The 25,450-nt window shown below is 35.7% G+C and overlaps 1 protein-coding gene across 1 annotated transcript in view; it reads right to left on the bottom strand.

The window, feature by feature from the left end:
- Window positions 1–24,758, bottom strand: part of mbl (splicing regulator muscleblind) — a 105,074-nt gene extending 80,316 nt beyond the window's left edge. The window contains exons 1-2 of the mRNA XM_013325676.1: window positions 24,578–24,758; window positions 7,161–7,204 (exon numbers count right to left, since the gene is read on the bottom strand). The gene's annotated coding sequence lies outside the window, so the exon portion shown is untranslated. The remainder of the gene's footprint in view (window positions 1–7,160; window positions 7,205–24,577) is intronic.
- Between the last annotated feature and the right edge of the window lie 692 nt (window positions 24,759–25,450).

The following is a 25,450-nucleotide window of genomic DNA, read 5'->3' as shown; positions in this document are numbered from 1 at the left end:
AGCGAGTATCGCGAGTCATGCGACCGTCGCGCTCTCTAAACTACATTAATTGGGCCCATGACTCATGATTTCGTTATGGCAAATCTTAGACGTTGCCGCAAACTCACATAAACTAAGATTAATGTAGCAGATGATAGATTGATATTGCATCATGTAATCATCATAAAATTTAGTAGGTGCCTATCGTTGTTTTTCAATCCAAGTCAGATGTCTAAGTTAAACCAATGCAAAGAGTTAAAGTAGAAAACAAAAGAAAGTATTTAAGCCTACCTACCTATTACTCATTACAATATTCCAATTATTATGAAATAAAATTTATTTAGACTAAATGCCAAATAGGCTTAAGCATCAAGTCGCCAGCCGAAACCCCCATGGAGCATGAATATTTTATTCCATGCTATATGACATATGCGATTGGACAATCGTACGCCTAGCGAGCAGATCGGTAACACATCAATATTTCAACGAGTCTGAATTTGTGAGGTCCACTGAAACTATGTGTTTAACGATACCGATCGTTATGTGTAATGGCGGTAAGGCGCTGCTCCTCCGAGAGAGTGATGAAAGCGAACACGGTGGGCGCGGAGGGGGCGCGGTAAGGTCGCGTTACACCGTTTGAAAGTGAGATGCGAGGCGCCAAGAGAGCAACAAATTAAGTCCCCGCGGGGACTGAGCCCGCCCACGCCCGTGCGGCGTTGAGAGGGCACCCGCGATAACGTCTCGCCGAAGGGAAACTTGAATATTTCCAAGGAATTACATAACCAAATTCGCCGAATAAAAGTTCACGTACGTGACTCCACAACTCACGAAGTATTTTTGATCCCAACTCTCGAACTTTAATTAAGATTTTAGTTCAATTTAATCGGCGAACATGGTAATAAATTTGGCGCTCACTTTCCTTTACACGAAGTATTCCTTACCATTCTAATTGTATAATCGCTGAAGCTTTACGGGACTTTTACAATATTAACGAGACCAATTTCGATTTATACACATTTTACATTCGCGATAAAATAAAAAGACAAGCGTTTCCCGAGCGACATAAAACTCTTACCGCAACATAAATTTTATCACTTAAAGTCATAAATATATCTGTATCAATATCATTCGCCTGCTCGAAGGGTACGTGTGCTTTTAAAGTCAGCAAATGCATACGACCAAACATTGCTACACGAAGACTTTGCTGTCTGCAGACGTGTCCACCGTTCGATATGAAATTTTAATTCGAAAGGAAATATTGAAACATATGGTAGCGGCTACGATTAATTTAGTATTGTAAATATCAATAAAAAGAACAAAATATTAATCGATACAGATAATGGATGGACGTATAATCGGAGAAGAGGAAAATCTGCCAATAACAACGCTTAAGCGAGGGTATAAAATTAAATGGGTAGAAGGCGTTTTTACAAGTTTATCGAGCGTTCCACATCGGGCAGACGTGTAATGGGCCGGCAGGCGCCGCGCGCGCTGCCTGTCTGTCTCGGCGGCCAGCGACGCCGGTGCCGCACACCACCAAACTGCTATTATCGCTATCGATCCCGTCGACGACCTAGCTCGCGATAAAGGCACACACTGGTTAATTAACTATGGAGTCAAAAGATTAGAAAGATATAGAGTAATAAGAGTTCAGACGGAGCGCGCAATGAGAACAAAGGCTCTCGGCATACTTACACTGAGCCGCGGTCGGCCGGCCCCGACCTCGCTTTTTATGCGGATTTATCGACTCAAATTAATCGTGTAAGTAGAGAGCCGACGGAGGAAACTTGCGTGAAACGCGATAAAAGACCTCTATTGGTTCAAAAGATCGCTCATTGTGATTTAACAAGATTTGCTTTTACTCGCTTTAAGGTAAAGTTCGCAGTGAACTTGTTTATTACGCAGAGGACTGGCAAGATCACACGAATGCAAGTTCCAGCAATTTTGTAAGTGCAAATCGTAGAGCGCGGCGTCTGAGAGAGTAATAGTTAAAGTGGCATTTAGAGGGATTTATTTCATTCTTTAGAACAAGTTAGATTTTTATTATGATTAATTGATGTACGTACATATCATTATGGAAAAGTATTATGAAAATTAAAAATACTCAATTAGAATCGTATCATAAGTGCAATAAATGTTATACATTGGCGTATTTAAAATTGATAAAGAAATAATTTTCATCTTCAGTTATTTTTAAAGCGGTAATGTAATACAAAAATCGTGCCAAATTTTAGCTATTAATCCTGAGAAAATAACTATAAGTACAAACTGCGACCGGGAAAAAGGGTTCAGTTTCAATAATTTTGGCACAACATTCTAGAACATCTTCGCCAAGTTATGAATAAAAGAATTGCATGGCAATAACGCACAGAATTTATGTAAAGTCTGCATTAAGCTTTAATATGGTCCCATCAAAATGTTATGCTCTAGCGACTACGAGCTTGTTGGATGCATTTGTTGAACACAATGATTGTATATATATGTCAATGTAATAAATGTCAACTCTGGTCGTAAAGACATGTGATAGAGTAAGGATTTTTATTAAAAAGAAGAGAAAAGGTAGATAGGTAACATGCACCGTGAGAGTTTATCTACATTTATGAATAATAAATGGTTATAATTTATCACCAATTTTGACTACTAATATATATATATATGTATATACTAATTTTCTACTTGTATGTAGGTACTGCAAATATTCAAGGTATTCCTATTTTACTAATATTATAAATATTAATGTTTAGATTGATGGATGTTTGATAGAAGGTATCACCAAAATTTGGCATGGGCATATAGCATATTCTGGAACACATAGGCTACTAATTAAGTTTTTTTTTTAAATTACAGTTGCAGTGAGTCGCGGATTACAGCTAATATACGTTTATTTAACTTTCAAATATTCATGTTCAGCAAGTTGAATAGTGAAAAATATTTTATGATCATATTCTGCGGAGGGAAGTTCTCCACGGGATAACTGCCGAGGCAAATTAGTGCCAAAGGACTAATACTAACATTTGCATAATGCACGTAGGGTTAGAGCAATTTGCAACTTGTTAGCAACTAGCTAACCGATAGTTGAACATGGTACGTAGGCATTTAAGAATTTTGAGAACTTGTTATCCAACAAGTTTTGACTAAATTTTAAATTGGTATTAAAATATAAAAGTATGCAACTGTAACTTAAACTTTAATGCTAAAAAGGTAACATAACTATTACCTCTTTTTTGTATTTGCGTGGTTTATGCATCACGTGATGTATGATTTTTGACTTGTAGTAATAACTAGAATTGGTGATTAGGAATACTAGGTTTAGCAAATATGTAAAATATAGTCTACAATATACTATTGTAGACTTATGATTATTTTTATTATTATAAACAATAGTATAGGATATAGTGTAGTAGTAATAGTAGTATGAGCGTCGGTGGCTCAGGGGTCAAGCACTTGACTTGCAATCTGCAGCTCCTGGGTTCGAATCCCGCCATATACCAATGTGTTTTTCGATTTCCGATTTACATATGTACATTTATCCGACGTTCTTACGGCGAAGGAAAACATCGTGATGCAACCTGCATATACCTGAGTAGCAATTCAAATATATATGTGAAGTCAACCAACCCGCACTGGGCCAGCGTGGTTGACTATGACCTAGTCACCCTTAACTTAGGGTAGGCTCCGAGCCCCTCGGTGGGGACGTATAGTGAGCTGATGATGAAACAATAGTAAATTAAACAATTTTCTCACACAACCAAGGTAAAGATATAGCAATTAAAATATATTATATATTAAATAGCAGAACATAAAGTAGGTCAGAATATGTTGGTATAACCAAGAGCAGTTGTTTCACAAAGCAAGACCAACTGATTTCCAGCTATTCGTGTAAGCTGATAAGTACACTAGTCAGAAACTAACTCACTATCACATCCCTCTGGCATCATGTAAAATGTTTCCCACTTTATGTAATAAAAAAATATAAAAGTAAATAAGCCGATTTATTTTAACCTAACCTAGTTTGTTAGCTGTTAATACACTTTTTCTTTCAAGTTCCAAAAACCTTTGCAACGATATTTTCATCATCAAAAAATCATTTTAACAGTGGTAGAGCCCGCTTTAACATCTTCGCACGAATCGGCCCGGCTCGCCCGGTGAAATACCACGACCACACAGAAGACAGGCGTGAAGTGGAAGCAATTCCGCGTTTCGTCTGATGAGTGTGTGTCCCGGAGGCCTAATTTAGTCCTCTTTCCCTTCCCATCCTTTTCTTTATAAGGAAAGGATGGCAAGTGGAACTGGACTTTCCGGATGAGAGGATGCAAGAAAAGGGAAAATATTTTCTTTCTGTGCATCCTCTTCTCCGTCGATTAAAGGTAGGCAACGCATATGCGATTGCGTATGTCTATGGGCAGCGGTCACTTCGCTATTTCAGCGATTTCGGGTGACCACTCGCTCGTTTGCCAACTTATCATATAAAAAATGATTTTTTATTGTTATTGTATATTTTTGTAAATATACATACATAATATGTATGATATTGGATAATATAATTGTTAAATTATTTGAATATCACGATCTACTGTATAAAGAACTAATTATATGTGTCTTAGAGCACGTATCGTGAAATGGAGGAGATTAATAATTTTTGCGATGATTGCATAGAATAGTAATAATAATAGATAATTGCATTGATACAACTTCAACGCTTATTCCTATAAGTAGAGTGATTTGCAAGCAATAGATACCACAAGAGTTTTTCTTAAACTTTTATAATAAAGTATTTTATAAAAGCAGTATTGTTTAGGTTGTGGGAGCGAGTTGCTGCCGTCCGCACGGCTTCGTTGCTGCATAATACATTGCAGTGAATGCGCCGCAGTTTGATCCCTTCCTAGACAAGGTAAGTACGACTGTAAAGTTCTCTTGATGTTACCTCCACTCCACTTCTGTAACAAGTGCGGACATGAAGCGGCGAGGGGCTTTGCAGTTTCAAAGTAAATCGACAAAGTTTCCACGACGTCATCCTTTTGTCTTCTTACGGAATATCGATTGCGCTCAATTATTTATGGCTAATCGTTTCGAGAACTTTTCGAATAAAACGAAGTTGTCGAGACTTTTGCAAAAATTATATTTCAGAATTGAAAGTTGGACTACAATAAGATATAAATACCTATGGAGAGCATTTCTTTTCTCTTATTAAATAGCGGAATATTTTTACAAACAAGTATTTCGTTTATTTAATACATAACTAACGTTTGTTATCATCCATATGTTTTTTTAATCGTTATATGTTCAGTAATATAATAACTCTCTCTCTCTCTGCCTAGCTTTTATCCCCACAAGATGTTGGGGTCAGCTTAGTCAGTAATAAATAACATCATCATCATCAGCTCACTATACGTCCCCACCGAGGGGCTCGGAGCCTACCCTAAGTTAAGGGTGAATAGGCCATAGTCAACCACGCTGGCCAAGTGCGGGTTGGTTGAATTCACACATATCTTTGAATTACCTCTCAGATATGTGCAGGTTGTATCACGATGTTTTCCTTCACCGTAAGAACGTCGGATAAATGTACATATGTAAATCGGAAATCGAAAAACACATTGGTACATGGCGGGATTCGAACCCAGGACCTGCAAATTGCAAGTCAAGTGCTTGACCACTGAGCCACCAACGCTCTCTATAACTAACATATTAAATATATTTCGGAAAGTTAATGTCATTTAAAAGCAGCAAAGTTTCAAGGTGAACCAGTTAACCACGCAGCTACCGCTTCAATAAACGTATCACTGAATAAGATTCCGAAAGTAAAATAATATATTTTTATACCGTATTATAATATACCGCTGATGATACTGCTTTTCCGCATATTAAAATGGAGAGCTGGGACAAGAATAGCGCAACAAAACCAGATTGGCGGCAAGTTGTAGTAACATTAAAGACTGCTTTTTAATTGCAATCTGAAATAAAGCACACAAGAAAGATTAACAACTTATTAGACATTTCTCTTTTGAAAGAAATATTCTAGTTCTAATACCCTTTTTTCCCATTTTTTACGTGTTCTTATATATCATCGTTAGGACCAATATTTTTTTGCAAAAGCGAAACAGTTCCTATACAATGGCGTTAAGTAAAAACTACTATTTGCATTACTTAAAGATATATCGTAAAAAAGAAAATATACGCCGAGTGCTGCATATTTGTAAGCCGATTCTTCCACACAAAGAAAATAAATACCTTTATATTTGTTAGAAGTAGAATCGAAACACTTTTCACACTTCGAGAAGACACTATTGTATCGTATACTGCTAAGTTTAGGAACTAAGTTTTAACACTGTACTGAAGAATATATTATGAAAGTTAAATATATAAATTTTTATATGACCCCGGTCTAGGTTTTATATTAATATACTAAGGTTTTTATATTATTTAAAAGTTAACTGAGAGTGTTTGTGCAATATTGTAGTGATATAGTTAGATATTTAATAAGGAAATATTTTTTTGCTTTATTTAAAAATTTCGAAATAAAGCACAATCCAATATCCAAAGTAGGCTCGCCATGTTGTTAGTGAACAGTAGTTAAATAGAGCTGCAAAACAATGGTGGCACAGGTAAGTGTAGCTTTCACGTGGAAGCAATCTGGCATTTATTAATGCGGATCGGTCGGGTAGTCCGGGACAATGGCTCACGTTTCTTCGGGGCCGCAGTCTACGGCCGCGCACCGCAGACCTTAGGCGAATGACGGGCTGCATTAGCAATTCAGACGATACAGACAAACAAAACATCTACTTTCGTTTTCATGTCTGAACAAGAACAATATCATTTGAAAATAGAACCCACAGCAATGAAAACTTAGTTCGATGGCTGAATGTAACGTAATGCGACAATAGAAATAACAAATAACTGTAATGTTGTCGAAACAGAGTTGTGCAAGCCAGACGTAACCTTCTACATTAATGCAATTTCAGATGGAACTTTTTGGAACAACCTCAATATTGTTTACTATTTTTAAGTAATGGTTTCATGTGAGTTTCATATAACTAGAAAATGACTACCATTTATATTCTCCGACTGAGAGTATATTAAAAATAATACTACTACAGATTTTTAGATATGGATATAGACAAATATAAGAAATCTTGTATCCACTGGCTAATTGTAATACATCAAAGTTATAAAACAAGACTTACTTATAAGAGAGCTTCTTTAAAATGATATGACTCCGAGCCAATATCTGAAACAATAAAAATACAAAGGTAAGTTATGATTGCAGCAAAATTACAAAATATATTGTATATCCGTGTGATATAAATGAAGTTTTCACGACACATTGCCGCGCGAATATAAAACTAAACCAATTACAAGTTTTCCAATATGCCCGGCAAATTATGGCAATGTAAACTCGCTATGGGCCACGGTGTTCTTACACGCTCCTTCAAGTAAAGTTTGAGGCGTGAACTGATTTACAAACGCACACGCCGTTCACGCACCTCGTAAATTACCCAAACACACCTAAAAGAGACATTTTTCACTCAATTCTTTAACATAAATTACCAACTTTTCGCTAATTCTAGTACTGAAATGTGCAATGTTATTTTAGTAGTTTCATGTAATGTGTTGTTTTACATATTTACATCTCTTGTTAAAACGTTACCATCGGTGCAGAAATCTACTACATCGTTGAAGAAATGCATTATTACAAGAATGCACTCAAAATGTGTAAATATTTGTTACTTTAAAAACAAAATAAAATCCCAGTGGATCCCGTGGCTACAAACGAAGTGTTTGCTACGCAATCGGGCGGCGTGGTTACATAATGAACTTTAGCAGTGAAAAACTGCATTTAAAAACTCCATTACCGGGCGGCGTTCTTTACGCCGGGCACAATACGCGCTAACCGACAAAATGAGAGTCGCAGCTAGTTAACGGAATAAAAGGCGTTATTATGAGTGGCGGTGTGCCGGCGCTGCGGACCGGGGCAGGTAAACATTGCTGTTTGCTGTTTCCACTGCTCGCCTGAGCCCTTGCCTATGATTTGTGTCATCCGCCCTAACGGAAAGTTTGCATCGTCTTTTAAAATATTTACCAAAATTATGTAGTCACTATATTTATATTTTCACTATACACAAATTTAGTACCACGTTACCAGTTTTTCAGCACTTCAAGTTTCCCAATTTATGAACAAAATTGCTAATATAGTTAATACTCTCGAATTGAAGGAGACGAAACTTTTGTATTTTTATAAAAACTTTAAACAAGAATTAGTGAAGTTACATAAATGCGCGCTTTCCGAACTCAATAGAAGTGCGGGGCACGTTCTACGTAAAACTCGAGGAAAGTATGACAAAAGCACGTGCGCGCCCGAACCTTGCAAACTTCCCGAAGGACACGGTACCGTTATTTTTAGGGGCGTTTCTGAAAGGCGAGGTGTGTCGTTCTCGTCTCAGGGGAATTTACAACGCTTTAAAGCTGGTAATTTGATGTGAGCCTTTCGAGATTTTTCCATGTCCCTGTGCTGCGGCGGCGACGTGGGCCACGCACGGCTTGGGCGCGGCGAGGGCACGAGCGGCGACGCGCCAGATTAATGTCGTGAGCTTTGCGCCACATTTTAAATGTCACGTTCCATTTTTCCAGGGAGCATGGCCGAGCTCCGGCGTTCACATTTCCGACATCTAATAACTGTTGAGCATATCTTGTTAGGTGTGAAATCGTTTTGCTTCATAATACTAATGCGAATGTTAAGCTTTGAATTTAAATTATTTTGTTCTTATCACTTTTTCCTTCCTTTTACTTTAATTGAATATTAAGTAAAAAATTGTTAAGATGAAAAATACGTAAACTATGTCAGACATGGCAACACAGTCTTGGAAAAACGGCAAAGTCGTAAAAATGGCGCCCACCAATCACCAAATAAGGGCGGCGCGGCACCGGCGAGACGGGTAGTAGTGTCCTTGACTCGCGGCCAAATCACATAAGTTGGCCCATGGGTGCGGAATCTTGACTAATCGATAAACTAGACGTACTGAATGAGGAACCCGAGACATCGATAAGCCGCACCCGAGCCAAAGTCTAATATACAATTACAAGTATCCACATCCTTGAATCTGACACAATGGAAACGGATCACATACAAGCATCACCTTATTGTTTGAAATAATATTTATGACATAGATATAGATAGCAGGTTGGATCTCTTCAGATTTGGAAATTCCATGGAAATTTCTAGGTAATGTTTACTAATATCTTACCAATATCATTCCGAATGTATTAAGTCGCTAAGTCTTCGTTTCTACTTCTAATATCATCAGAGCAAAGCAATAGTAAGCTTATTATGTGTTGTGAAATATTAATAAAATTGCAAGTTTCCTAAACATTATTATAGCTTAACGGCGTGTATTTATGTCTTGTTAAATGTTAATCACAGGATACCCTGTCAAACTTATCAAATATAAATGAATTACCCAGTAATTTAATTCAAAGCTTTTTGTTAGAAATAAATAAAATATAGGCGAACAAGCAAAAACAAATACTTGATTCGGGTCCATACTCGAAGGTTATATCAACTTTGTATTAGGTATTCCAAAATCATTTTACAATAGTTTAAATCAATTCTTCTACAACGCTTTTTTATATACTGATTGTCTGTCATTGTAAAAGATTAGTCAATTTAAAAGTTACGTATCGTAATAAAATATACATAATTTATTTGTATCTATGCCTTGTTGTGGCAGAAGTTCAATGGAAACACGTGTTTACTACCAGGTGACTGACTTTCCTTCGATTGCACAGACATCGTACACACTTATATGGATGATAGTAATTATGCACTCACGCTATGTTGCTGAGTAATAAATTACGTGCCGATATTGCAACATCTTAATTGGTTTTATTTATACAAGGAGCTATACTTTTTATACAAACAACTTATGGTCTGACACCAAAATCTCTGTCTTTCATCTTTTACAAAACAGGTATAACAATATATTTAAAACGGGGATTTTGGTTTCTGAAACCCACGGTTAATAATAGAATCATTGAAAGTAAAAAAGAAAATGAAATTTTAATAGCCTAATGTTTGACTATTTATAGCCTTTTAAAGTTTTATGGTAGGTATAGAAAGTCCAATAAAGTAGAATAGATAGATATGTACTAAGACGTTTTACAAAAGCAGTAAATGTATGCAAGGAAAGATCGATTCACTGCAGTGATAATGAACTCAATCAATGATTCTTGATCGATAAGCGAACAAAGCGCATTAGTGAAGCGCTCACTAAACGTCCACTTCGCCGGTGAGCAAACACGAAGGCGTAATCCGTCTGTTGGCACTTAGCGCGCGCCGCAAGCTCCACGCTCTAATTGCACATCAACTAATCTGTTTGGAAACGCACACATTACCGTTTTAGGCTTTGCCACCTCAAACCATAAAAGGTAACTAGCAGTCTCGTGTCAATCACCTAACAATCTCTAACTGTAACTTCCTAGATTTAAAAAAAAATACACAGAATCTTGTGCAGAGATATTTGATCCGCGACTCCGTGCGCGCAGAATTTAAAAAAACTTAATGAGTATGCGTTCTTCTAGATTATGCTCTACCTGTATGCCAAATTTCATTGAGATCCATACAGCCGCTCTGGAGATACTTTCAAACAAACATTCATCCCAACATTCGCTTTTATAATATTAGTAAGAAGTAAGATTAAGTTGATTTTTATGAGTATTCTTAAATATGAATAATTGACTTGTTCTAGAATTAAACGATAGCAAATCTTGTTAATTTCTGCATTAAGATTGTTTAAGTTGACATTAAAACGCGGTTAAATTTAACATTATAACAAAGAGTCTAACAATGTTGTATTCAAATGTTTTAACAAGAACTTAAGAAGAATAACTATGCCAGCCAAAATTATAGCGCTAATTGCTCTTCAAGTCTTAACTTTATAGTAAGAATTCGCAATTAAAATGTTGTAGGCGACTTTACACTAACTGGAATACGTGCCAAAGTAGCTTGAGACATGCCAATTAATGTCTCCATTAAATTTGGTAACTACATATTGTGTTATAACAAAATTTACTGAATATCTTAGAGATCTCAAAAAGATCGAAAAACATCCATTGTATTTTTTTAATTTTAATTTACTGTAAAAAAAGGAATTTTACTTTAGATAATTTAGTGCATATTAATAATCTGTATTTGTATGCTTTTTCATTTCTAAATTAAATATGTATTGTTAAGAAAGTAAACTAAAAGCAAATTACAAGGGCAAAGTTTCCGTTCGTTATGACGATGAGTAATCTTGTCTACGATATTTTAACAGCGTATTGTGTGCAATGATCCGTACAGACAGACAATGCTACTGTAAATATTTATTGATAGATTTATTTCACAAGCCACTGCGGCCCTTGCTACTTGCTAGGGTAAAATTATCCACTGAGTAATCTGATGAGTCGGTTATTCGTCGCGCTCGATGAATTCTTCAATGTTTTATTCCTATCTTCAAGTATGAGTCATCGTTCTTTGTCAAATCACACACGTACTTCGAATTATTAAGATATTCATAAATCTTCAACATATGTAGAATTTAAAAAAATACAAGCTTTTTTGACGAAACTATCAAATGTATGCTGTGAATGGCTATTATTTTTATTGCTACTTGTCCATTGCATTACACAATTATAGTAACTGTTTTTATGTATTCTATAAATATGTTTAAATCCTTTTTTTTAATTACGACAACTAGTGTCGTCCGCAACTTCGTTCGAGCGGAATTTAAAAAAAAACTTGCTTATGTATTGCCATACAAATTTTATCGAGATCCGTTCAGCCTTCCTGGAGATACCTCCAAAGAAACATCCATCCATCCATCTAATCCACAAAGATGTTTTTAATTTAACTTGTCATTTGGAATTGGAGCATGTAATACATATCCATTGTGAAACTTTGTTAACATGTGCGGACACACGAACAATGAAACAGTTTTATTCTTGCGTTACGTAAATTAAACGGCAAACAAAAGACTAGAAAGTAAATCTAACTGATGTCAAAAATAGCCTTTCAGATCTTATCGAACAAAAGTTTATTATTAGTTGTCTAGTGCTTTAAGCCTTTCAAATTTAGTTTAATTTAAAACATATTAACGAATAGAAAAGGTTTTATTATAATTGATGAAAGTCGTGGAGGAAATATATATAAGATTTCTAGAAGTAGTTCTTTAACAGTGGTAGAGCCCGCTTTAACTAATTTTGGATTTAATAAATTTTCCATTAGTTTTAGTATAAACCTTCAATAAAGTCTACGGTAAGAAAACCGATAAATCTTTTAGCGTAAAAAATCAACATCTGGTGCAATGAAAAAAGCTTAAGACTTAAAAGTAAAAGGACAAAATTTACGGTCCGCGTAATCGTGGGTAGGCGGACCTCGCCCACCGCTCGCTTGCAAATGACTCCATTGGACCGAATCAGCGTGCCTGCGAGATATCAGAGAAGATAGCACTCGAAGCACTTCGCAATAATTATGATAGCTATTTACATTTTGACATTTCATATCTATAAAGTTGCTGATTTGAGATTCATGCTTAATACAGTGCATAAATATTTGCTGCATAAAATTATAAGAAAGTTGTCAATTGGAAAATAAGAAATTCCATATATTTACACCTACATATTTATTTGGCTAATATCAAGTAAACGCGACCGAAACATTACGCGGTATGTTCATGATTGTTACTTGCTTATTTTAGTTTTATACATTATTAGTTGGAATCATTTAGAGCGAATAGCGGTTTCGTTACCAAGTCCAGTGTCAGATTGATTAGTGAGGGGACATAAACATTGACATTTTAATAAGTCTAGTGTTACGCTGATACACCGGAACAGTGTCGGATTTTCTTGTTGTTTAGAACATAGAAAACATTAAAGAGATTCGTACTTCAATTAACAAATAGGCACTGTATAGCTGATACTGATACTGTGAGTAGCACCCACAAAGCGTCCATACAATAGTGTTCAATTATTTTAGAGTACCCACGGCTCTGTATTTCTACCAATCAATCAATTTGTTACTAAAAGCTCAAAAATAGTATTGTTTTTGCTTCAGTTTGAAGTTAGATAATTACAGTACCCATTCAGATGTAATCGTCTAAGTCAGTACACGAGTTACATATACATAGTTACATATACTAGCTGTCGTCCGCGACTCCGTCCGCGCGGGATTAAAAATAGATGTTGGCCGATTCTCAGACCTACTCAATATGCTCACAAAATTTCATGAGAATCGGTCAAGCCGTTTCTGAGGAGTATGGGAACGAAAATTGTGACACCAGAATTTTATATATAAGATATACCAGCCACAGTCGTGGCTCCCAAAATCAGCGATATACATGGAACTTATTTAATTTGGTAGAATTTCAACCCGAGGGTGTTTGGTACTCGTTTAACTCGGTCGACCTTAGACTAACACACACGGGTTAAACACAGGTTGGATAAAACTGTAATTAATAAATGATTACATTTAACAATTTATGTAGGAAGTACTCATGTATTATTGTGTCAAGGGAATGATATTTGGATTAACAAACAATATTGTATGGTGGCTATAAGACTTGTTAGTTCAGTTATTGTGACGCTTACGCGTTGGACTTCAGCAACACGACATGGTGTTGACGTGATGTCATTTAGCAACACGCCCTTTTTAAACTATATGTTTACCACCGGGGAAATAATTACTTGTTACATCGTAAGTCGCGTAAGCATTAAATACGTTAAAAGTATGCCTAAATTTTATTATGAATACAATTGTAACAAAATGGCAATACTTGCATATTATACTGTTAAAATAGTTATTTATACAACCAGAACGTGAGTATCCAATATATTTAAATCTACGGTCTAGTATCAGACGAGTGTAACGAATTTTTTGAAGCGTCAACTGTCACGTCAAATGGTTAGCCATATTTATCAAGTGGTAGGTATAATGAGTCACTTTTGTTATAATAACGAATAACATTTGCCTGTGGTGGAAAGTGGAACGTCTGGTGCACTTTCTCTTGTCAGACGTTCGGCTGCGAGAGATGCAAGCTGTTAGTATTCAGTATAGTGCTTATATTTCTTCATAAATTTATTTTATATTAAAGATCTGCTTCGTTTTCGCATACGGCTAATAAATAGAATGATAACTAATTCCAATTTTCGACTGTTCCTGATTATAAGTAGTTGATCGTGAATGACAGCCGAGAATGTAATCTAAATCTAAATAAATATTTGACAAATACGTGGAAGACATTATTCATACTTAAGCTAAATGTCAATCAAATACGAGGAAAACGTGTAAATGATTAAATATTCCAATGCACATGTTAGGTCAGATTATACGAAACGAACGGCGCGGAGGCGCGGCGTCGCTAAGGTGAATACTGGATACCGGTTTGCAAAAGATCCCTGCATCAATAGGCACTCGCTAAGCCGCCGGTAACAGCGAGAATTGCCTTAATACTTTGCAGAAATATTTACAAAAACTGTATCATAGACATTTCAATACTTTGATACAAATAAAATAAGTTTCTATGTATGTTTAACAGGCATAAGTTTTATGTAACAGATATTTTCTACATCAAGTGTAATGTGACGTAACCCTCCGTGACTACAGGTAACTCTGGTAAATCGTAAACGGTTGCATGTTGTTGACCTGAAGATTGAGCAGTAGATTGCAAAAAGCATAGTCGTACTAAATTGGCTTTAGTACCGTTATTTTAGACGGAAGAATAACTTTTGGAACATGACTTTTCTAAATGTACTGTTCAATACAATAAGCGTTCCCATTACAATAGCCAGTTTCACAAACACCGAATCGGCCTGGCTCGGGCATTGTCTCGCAACAGAACCGGTTCCATGTGACGTGCTCCACAACCTCCTTATTGCTCTATTTGTTATTTTATTATGCAGTTGCTGTGCACGAAATGAATCTTAGCATCATTGTAATACGTGTGCATTTACATATTATCAAGTTTTGTTTTATAAAATGAAGGAAACAATGATTTATGTCATACAATATTACATTTTGTCATGACACATACTTAGATTTTGTCAATTTGAGCAACAACATATGAGCTGTATAGTTCTGATTCACAAAGAGAGAGCGGTAGTTAGTTTGGCAAAATTCATTAATTAATTGCAGACAAGTCGTGCATTATCTGTAATTATAGTAAGCTCGTGGGCGTTCCAACATAAACCTTAACTTGATGGAAACTAACCGCATTTATCACGGCGTAACCAATCCTAACCTATGACAATAATTTAGAAAGTTAAATTATTTAAACTGTGTAGAATTAGTCTTAAAATATGTAATTTTACATTTTAACATGGGTCGTGCTAATTTCAAAAAATAAAACAAGTCTGTCAGTTACATTCAAACCGGATTCGCTTGAATAATACCTAGGTACTTTCGAAGGCGTCATTGGGTAAAGCGTTTATAATATCACTGACTTGCCTTGCGTAGGCCAAGGCAGTTCGTAAAGTGAATGTACCTACTCAAATATCAGATTGTTATCAGTATTTGTCGAATGTACTGGTAATGGTGACGAAGAGAGTTTGACGAAATTACTTTTGAATTAGGACTAAGTAAAAGTGAAATTGACGTGAACTTTAAAGTTCTTTGTCGCGTGGTTTATGTCGGCTCAGATATTTTTAAGAATCTTTTTTAACATTGACTTTCTTCTTTTTTTTTTAGTTAGAATGCTCTGTTGATCATTTCAAATAAAAAAAAATCATTATAATAAGTTCTGTTCTTATTCTCATGCTAAATAACGAAAGAAATTGTGTTTGTTTCCTGTTTTAAAGATGTCACAAACACTTTTGTTTCTAGTTTGTTATAATTTTCGTTTATTCTCGTGCTCTATATAACAATAATGTGATAATATATGCCTTATTCATATGAACTACGTCAAATTTCTATGAACATTCACGAGTTACTTTAAAATAAATAAAATGTCATGGTCTTACTTAAGGTGTTACAATATGTAAATTTATCAAATAACAGCTACATTGCATGCAGACTTTACAATGTAAATATTAATACAAAAACAATGTTATTTTATCAGTGGCACACGTTGCAAAGATATGAAAATGATGATCTTGCGTTACGATATCGCAAAAAATGAACCCTTTGCGGATATGAGTCATTGGGCGACCACCAGGAAATGATATTAAATTTTCACGATGGCGTTTTACGTTACCCACGCTCGCCACTGGTTTCGCTACTTCATACATATTTATCAAAATAACAGTGCCGATTGAAAGGCTGCATATAAACACGCACTGAATTGCAAAATGTTGGAAGGGACCACGGATTTAAGAGTTTATGTTAAAGATTGGAGGGTGTAGTTTCGCGCGTGAGGTCGGTTGCATTTGGGCTAGCACGGTACGGGGCGGTGCGGCGCGGTCGTCGTCCGGTCATTAGCGAGCGCACCCCGCAAGCCGCCGTGCCGCGCCGAAGGGTTGAGTTCTGCGAACCCAGCCAGGCTGTGACTCAGCCCTGATGGCCAGGCCATGGTGCAGCGCCAGGGAATACAGATTGTCCACTCGATAACTGTTTTCATATCGATAAGTTTGTATTGAGGCAACGTAGAGGTTAATGTCTTAATCTAATTAAAAAAAAATCTTTTGTTTCTGATGTTACCGTTAGATATTGTGTATATTCATTATACTGATGTCAAAAAAGCGTACAAAACAACTGACTGATTTAAATAATTCGAACCAAATGTAATTAATGTACATAATAAATTGTTCGATTTTAGTTGCGTAGGTACAAACAATAGATTAGTATATTTTTACGGTAAAAATTTAGGTAAAATCATTTTGTATTATGCTCCTTTCGGAAAAGTGGGTACCTATTTTAAAAAGATACCTAGCCGGATTGGCCACGAGCGGACACGACAAATGCCTTATCTATCGTTTATCAGTGATGGTATTGCTAAGGTTGCAAACACGCAAGAAAAGTCGTGGACGTAACACGTGGTGATGGAACGCAAATGTGCAACTTTGTTGTTTAGTGTTGAGGAACATCATTACACATTTGACACCTACATACTGACTGAACCGAGACATTGATACAGCGAACTTGATCCTTGACTTGAGCAAACAGTCGAAGATCAAGGTCAAATGGATGCAAAGATTTTGAATGTCAAAGTCCTGCATAATTATAGTTTAAGTGTATTCTGTTTCCTCTTTTAGATTAGTTGTATAGTATAAAAATTATTTACTACTCATACGTGTGCCAGGAATACGAATGTATCAGAGTGGCACGCGGCTTAAACCAACACTAAAATCAATTGCAATTGCAAAAGTAGTGGCTTTTAATTGCCTCCATTTTACGCGCCATGTTTTTTTTCGGATCGTATTTTTTGCGGTGCGGTTTGTTTTTGTTTGGCTATTTGAACGAGATTTGAATTTATTATCCCAATAAACTAAAACATTTTATGTGTAGCTTCAATTCAGTCTTTTACTCTTGATTTTAATTACGTTTCTTGTATTAATTAATGCAATAGAGTCGTATGAAGTTAATTGACTAAATTAAATTGTTCGAAAGATTTGTTAATCCATTAATTTTTCTTTAGCTTGGAAGACTATCTTTGACGGCTCGTGTGAATATGTTTTGAACATACTTTATGGTATAACGCTTGAGAGGGAGAAAAGCAAAATGACATTGATGACTCTTCAAACCAAAATGTATACACATTTATTTTACGATATCCATATCCAAGATATGAACTTTTGCCAAATTAGTGAAACGCCCAACACCAACGTGTACTAACTAGATTGGTAAAACACCAAAAAGGGCGGTATTAAAGTACTCACGACTAAAAATCATGTGGGTGGTGGGTGTGTGCTATTTAAGATAGAAGATGTGCCAAGATATACAGACAGTATATAGATTTTATTCTAGATATATATTCAGTAATATCACGATTGGATCATATCAACTATTACATCATCATTCAGATATACATTATAATTTACGCCAAAAACTAAAGGATTTTGGCTAATAGACTAACTTCTTGTTACACAACTAACATAATTTGTTGACAATTTTAATGTGACATTTTAAATTATTTAAATTGAACCGCAATTGTTTTATTAAGATCTTCCAATTGTTACTCATTAGTTCGCCACTGATTATCCGCGGCCCTTGCGGATTATGACGTCATTACTTTTATTTGTTTTAAGCGATACTCTTTACTTACTAGTTACGTTCGGAATAACATTCAATTTGATATAGTTATTACGAAAAACAAAATTGCCCGCATCGAATAGCAAAGTTTTCTCATCCAATTTGTCGCACCTCATCTTTTTATTCGTCGCAGTATACCTCGCAGTGTTATTACTCTGCAATATAGACCGAAAAGTAAGAAAATTGCTTGATCCATAGCATTGTAAAAGTCTCCCGTTCTCATAAAACTCCCACATATTTCACGACAAATAAACTTCTCATCCTATGAAATTTTCTTCCCGGGTAGCAGTTCACTGCAGGTAATATTTCAAAACATGTGTCATTCATAACTTTCGCCTTCGCAATGTCTGTCGATGGAGCCCGGCCGAAAAGGTCTCAATAATAAATTTTTCGTGAGCCCGCTCCGTTATCCCCGCGAGCGGTCCCAGGTACGTTTTACGGCCGCGCAAGGGAAAATAAACGAAAAATAAAATAAAAGTCAAAATAAAACTATTTGTTGGAATATACCGCGCGCGAAAAACAACTTTGTAATGTCTGAACAAGAGTCATATATTTGCTACTGTTGGAGAAAAATAGAAAAAAAATGTAAAGCAAAAAGTGTTTGTAATTCCATTACGAGCAGATTCTATTTTTATTGAGTTTTGTTTATGTTGGGTTTAATTAAACTACTGTTTCTGTGTATTACAATAGGATGTATTGATATTTTAGAGTCGAAGAAAATCTTGAATGTAGTTCTGTCAAAACGCTTAGACAGTTTATGATTTTTCAGAAACGTAAGCTGGAAACAATGATCATAGATCCCAAAACTACTTCATTAATATCGCACAAAATATACATAAACGGAGCTATGTATTGCTACTAAATCTTTTAACTCTCACAATCGGTTACGATACTGTCTTCTATATTAAGATAGTTGTAATATATATACATAGTGATAGTTAATATAACTTTTTGATTTCTGTGCAAATTTTTCTTGGATTTAATGTCAAATATCGTGTCAAAGTCGCGTGACGTGGCACATTAAGGCGCGGCGCAAGTCACCGGCGCGCTCCGGCGGTCGACCTGCTTCCTAAGTGATAAACTACCCTACACAACTAGCCAGTTTTCCACTCATATAACCTTCGTCTAACGCGTAGTTAGAAAAAAAATAACTTGGAAAAATGCTTTCAAAAAACTACATTGAAAACTTTGCTGAATATATAAAATGTTGACAATTAACTTATTGATTCTTACTGTTATAAAACAATTTTGCTATCCAATAACATATTACATTCACATAAGGCTGGCCACATTTTAAGGTTGACAACGCATCTGCAGGTTCTCTGGTTTTACGAATGTCCTTAGCCGTCGGATCAGTTAACATTAGGTGATCCGGTGCACATTTGCCCCCTACTCCTATAAAATAAAAAAATATACATATTTTCTTTTTACAAAATATTATATATTAAATTTACACAAAAATAATGTTCTCATATGGAAAATGTAAATATAATACTTTACTGTTTAGCTTAAAATCCATTAAAGCTGTCGACTAAGTGGATTAATTTTGACTTTTTCTCTCGTTTCGGAAAGCTAATAAAAAAGAACGCCAAAATAAAACCTCGAGCGACTCATGTAATCTAACATCACGTTATAAATGTCAGTCACGTTCATACAATTATGGACTTACGATGGTAACCGTTTTGTTAAACAAAATAACATAACATGATACTTATAGTCGAAGCTTTTAAAACCGTTCAATTCAGCTGAAACGACTTTCTGAAATTAATTTAAAATACTCTTCCTATTTCAAAAACAGATATAATTTTAGGAGATATAACACAGAAGTATATGTTTATTATATAAATTCAATTATAAAGGTAACGAAAGTTTAATAGTATTGCAACAAGGTATTGCAATTGTAAACAACATTTATGACGTGAAATACGAGCAATGTCGGTATCGGTGTTGGGGGCAGGTCGGAAGCTCTCGGCGTTTTGCTGAAGGCAGGCAGACGTCAGCGGGCCGTGAGTGACACGTCCTTCCGCTGCAATGTACTATACTGTGTATCCACCACTGCCCGCTCAGTGTCAATTGTTAAACCTTCGATCTGTGCTGAATATCAGACTTTAAAAACAAGAATTCAATTAGAACAACGAAACTACAATAAATTCAACTAATAGGTTATATATGCATAGCTGCATTTATTTAAACATGTAAAATGAAAGTCGTGTCACGAGTCCTACGCTCTAATAAATTTTGAGCCCGAATGCGACCCTAATCAGAAGGTAGAACACAAATAAACGGTGTATCAACTTGTAGGACATGTAAACACATTAAGGGTGTTGTATGAACGATGTCAAATCATGATCTATGTATTGGAAAAATTAAAAAGTCGCTGCCGGCGTAAATGAATGAGGTGATTTTCATTGTTTCGAGATCCCCGGGTGGCTGGACAGTGAAGGACGCGCTGCTTATCCGACGCCGCACCTTTTGTCGTAATTGTTAACGAGCGTTGACCCAATTTGGATACTGTCGACGGCGATCACAACGTCATCTTTCTTAAAATATTCGAAACGCTTCGGTACTAATTCATCCCGTGACAACATGTACTTATTGAAGGAACAAACAACTATGATATTAATTATCTACATGAACAATTAAATTGTTTTAAAACCAAATTATGAAACACTGCAATATTAAGAAATAGAAGTATGGTAAAAATCTTGTTATTTAATTAATGAAAACTTAGCAATTAGCATTCAAAAGTAGAGCAGAGCGAATTGTAAAAAAAACATGAGGAATTTGCGCCAGCACACAATAGAAGAGCTTGGTTATGCGCTCATTTACAACCAGCGCGATTAAAACGGCAAGTCGGTGCAAGGCCGATCGCCAGCGCGATAGGCCGCGGGGTCAAAAATAGCGGGGCGAGGGCCGTGCCTGGCGCCACCCCGCGCCGTGCTGGCGGCATCCACCACGAGGGGCGGCCGACCCAGCGTCGCCACGTCGCCACCACCGCCGCGCCGTCGCACCACCACCATTATGTCTCTACCGTTTTATACAACACCACTTCTTATATATATATATATATCTATTCGCTTTTAACCATTATTATAAGAATGCAATTTCACAAACGTTTCCCAAATCACAAGATCAAGAATATGGAGGCTAATATTTGTGGCTAAAATACACATGCATGTGTTAAAAAAGTTTCATCATAAAATGTTTCGATGCGACATAATAAAACTATAGGAGTTTCACAAAGGTCAAAAATTAAAAGAAGCAGAAGTTATATTAATTTTTACATAATTTCTAGATAGTTTACATTTCTTCGGGCATTGCCGTCGCTCCGTGTTAAGAGACGCCTTGTCAAGAGTCGAGTGATATTCGCTCTACCCACTGCCTAATGATTTTGAAGAAAAATAAGCGTACAATAATTCCCAAGATAATGCGTTGTTAAAGTGGTAAATTACATTAATTATTGAATAAACGATGTTTAAGTGAGGGTGGATATTAGTGAAACTTTCGTTCTCGAAGGTCCTCATCAATATGTCAATTAGGGTTCACAATTATCGAAGCAGCACAGGTGTCCAGGCCGAGCCGTTTGCTAGCCCATTAAGCAAATAACGAGTCCGCAAGATAAACTTGGAGGCAGTAAAGTTTATTAATGGCTCGATTACAAGCTCGACCCGAGGTGCAAAGAAGTGCTATCAATCAGTCAGGTGCGCGACGGAAACGGTACCCACTCCCTCTGTAACGCTAATAACAAAATTCCGACGCCCCTGTTTGTTTCTCCAGAAAGGGGTGAAGATGAATATCCTAAAGCATTGCCATCGGTTACTTGTTTTCGTCCCAAAAATAATTAAATCCTTACTATAAGAAAATCTGGACACAGAGCGAACGTTTTAATTCTTGATTTAAATTAACTTTGCCAAGTATTCTTATAGTTGAACGCACTGATCTTAAAAGAAGTTATTTAAATGATTGGAATCGTAAATCTGACGCGAAGTCATAAAGAAATCTCATTTTGATTAAAAATCCATTATCTGACCAAAGCTCTCAGAAGTCGTGACTTTAATGGGTTGAAGAAAGCGAGTAAACGTAGACAGGCGATCGGATATCATTATAACAGATTAGCGAACAAAGAGTAGAGGTAGAGTGGAGAGAGAGTAGGCAAGTGCGGAGGCAGCGAAGCGCGGCTCGCCGTTGTCCGAATGGCTCAATTACAGTTAATTCGCAGCGCACACACGAAAGCGAAGTGCATGCATGTGCGCCGTACACATTAATGTATGTAAATGCATGCGACCGGCCGCGGCCTCCCGTCGACGTTCGCAATATTGCGACAATAAACGGAATATGGCTGACGAGACAGACATTTTCGACAAAAGTCGCCATTTGCAAACGATTAGCCATCTTTATTTATACTTTTCATGTTTTCTTTTAAGGAGTAGACGGGACTCTACGGGGATATCTATGATAAATAAACATAGGAACGATGTGAAGACACAATTGACTCTTAGTTAATCTAAATTTTGATATGAGTGTGGTAGAATATATTTAGCACCAAGTTTTCCTAACTTAAAATGTTCTCTACATCAACTTATACTAGGACGGTAATCCATATGCTATTTGATTAAGTAGTTAATTTGTTATCTATAAATTCCAATACTGTATGCGACATCGCGAAGGGAATCATCGTTACGATTTAGAAATTCATTCATTAGTCAATTTTGGTAGACCAAAACATAGCAATAGGTCACTGAAAAGCCAATGATCATTTTTGGATATTAAAATTAATTTTAAAACACAGTTGTGTTGTCAATTTAATTTAAGGTTTATGCATATTCATGTTCATGTTTAACTAGACAGCCGTTTGACAACTCATATAGAAACCGTGCGTAAGAAAACTGTGACGTGTCAAAAAGACGACCTCTCTTTTATCTTAAAAAAAAAAATTGGCGCCAATTATTTTAAGAATCGCCATCGCATCGCAAGTCAATTGATGTTTTATTAAACTATGGAGAAGAAACGAAAATTCTTTGATTCGTTGCATTCTAACAAAGATTCTAACCTGGAGTGTGAAGTACCCTTCTAAAAAAAATAATTTCATCCTTATCATTATATTTAAAAAGAATAGAGATAGCGCTATGCTTTTGTTCGCATATTATAGTAATCTCACTGATATTTGTAATAATCCTTGATAATCATAGAAATTCATCTGAAAACACGTTCAAAAAAAATCTAGTGACTTTGTTCAAACTGAAGCTTTCGGCACCGGCATCCTGAGGCTTTAACAGCAACACTAATTAGGTTTTACTAGAATGAAATAAAGCATTTTTGCAGAACTGGAGAGATGACGAAGATACTCATTAAAGGCGCCTGATTTTAACATACGCGCTAATGTAAAGATTTACATCACAACTAGGATTAGTTCTAAAGGATTGATTATGGTGAGATCCTTCCCAATCATCATGTTCAATCAGACTTCTTAAACCTTCGTTGGATTTAAATTGTGTGTGTAAAAAAATCCTGTATGCCAATTCATATAAAATATTTCTTTTATTTATTGCGAAGCAGAAAAGGTACATATGAAGATTTTAGATAAAGACTATTTATAGACTTAATAACAACTAAATAAATAAATTATTTGTTACAAACAACGGCAACAAGAGTTAACATTAAATTAGTTTTAAAAAAAATCCAGTTCTCGATCAAGGTACAATTGTCGATATCGATTTCCTTAAAGGATTTTCGACATCGAGTTTTAACACATAAACATCGGAGAAACAATTCAACTCGATTCAAAACAAACCATGAAAAAATTTACGGAAACTAAAAAATATTTTTGTCTCTATGACCAAAATTATTGAAGATAATCTCTCTTAATTGTTAAAAAATATATTCACATACTTAAACATGCATAAAACGTAACGAACTTATAATTAAACAGCAAAATCGTATTTGTTCATATTTTCCATTTCGCGACTACTAACGCCCCCTATGGGAATAACGGGCAGTTCCATTGTTTTATCAACCGAGCATTGTCATGGTGATTCATTTTATGTCAACATTTACTTCATTATTGTAAGCACATGAAATTGGTTTAAATATTTTCAGTCCAATATTAATTTATAAATTAAAAAAAACACTGATATTAAGCAAGTATAAGTTTAAGTGAGACAAATTTGTCTCGATTAATATTTCAATCATTCACGTTTGCGAAAATGTTTTCGACAATAATCACATCATAAAAACAGTTGACAGCCTATTTGATAGTTAGTTTTTGTTATTACTTCCATCCTATCTTCCTTATTTAAATCGAAAATATCTTAAATGCTAAAACAAAGCACATCTCTGTGACATGAAAGAGGTTATGTTCACGACAAACAAAAATACTAAGGCGTTTACCTTGTTTCATCTGAATTTTTGCTGGCGGGATCACTATTGCATTGCACTATTACATTCACAAACATATAAAACAGGTATTTTTGTCAAAATTCTAGTTTGCATCACAGAAATAACAAAATAAAACGGAAAACATTGAAAGCGGGCAAGAAGCGCGACACGAAACAGCAAGCAAGCAGCTGACCATAGCGCACGCCCGGTGTAACTTTGTGCAAGCGTCCCTTTCTATCCGATATTTTGGCGAATAAATTATTTTAACATGAAATTTAAAATTGAAAAGCATTTAAAATGTCTTGTTTTTTCTTGTATAAGAAAATTCTATTAATTTAAAATCTTAGATACAACTCATTGTTAGAATTAAAAGGAATTAAACAAATGTTAAATTGAAAAATAAAAATGTAAAATTAAAGTATTGAATTTATTATAATTAATATTAAATTACGTGACTGTGTTATTGTATGTTTATAAACAGAAATATTAAATGAAAAGTAATCGTCGTTAGGACGCTCTTACAAGGTTTGACATTTAGATGCGCAACGTGGAGGAGTAGCGTGGGTGCGCACCGGCTTCGCTGGCGTTGCCCTCTAGCGGACATATTGTGAATTATCGATTCTCCGCGTGCCGCCGCCCGCCATTGGCCCGGCTCAGTAATTGGTTTATGTTGCTCGTTCGTAACATGAATTCAAATTTAGCGCGCGCTGGGGCTCTCGAATGAACAGAGCCGAGTGTTTGTACAGAGGAAATTACCCGTTTCAGATAATAAAATCTAGTAAAATACTATTCAAACTTTGTTTTACTTCGAGTCCAATGTTCCATACGAATAAATTTACTTTGCGACCCGATGAATTTATGTTACTTCGAAATAAATGTTCCTTT

This window comes from Papilio xuthus, unplaced genomic scaffold (assembly GCF_000836235.2).
Source record: "Papilio xuthus unplaced genomic scaffold, Pxut_1.1 DF824655.1, whole genome shotgun sequence".
NCBI classification, from domain to species: Eukaryota; Metazoa; Arthropoda; class Insecta; order Lepidoptera; family Papilionidae; genus Papilio; species Papilio xuthus.
Note: the sequence above shows the minus strand (reverse complement) of the source record. Positions and strands in the feature narration are given on the sequence as shown.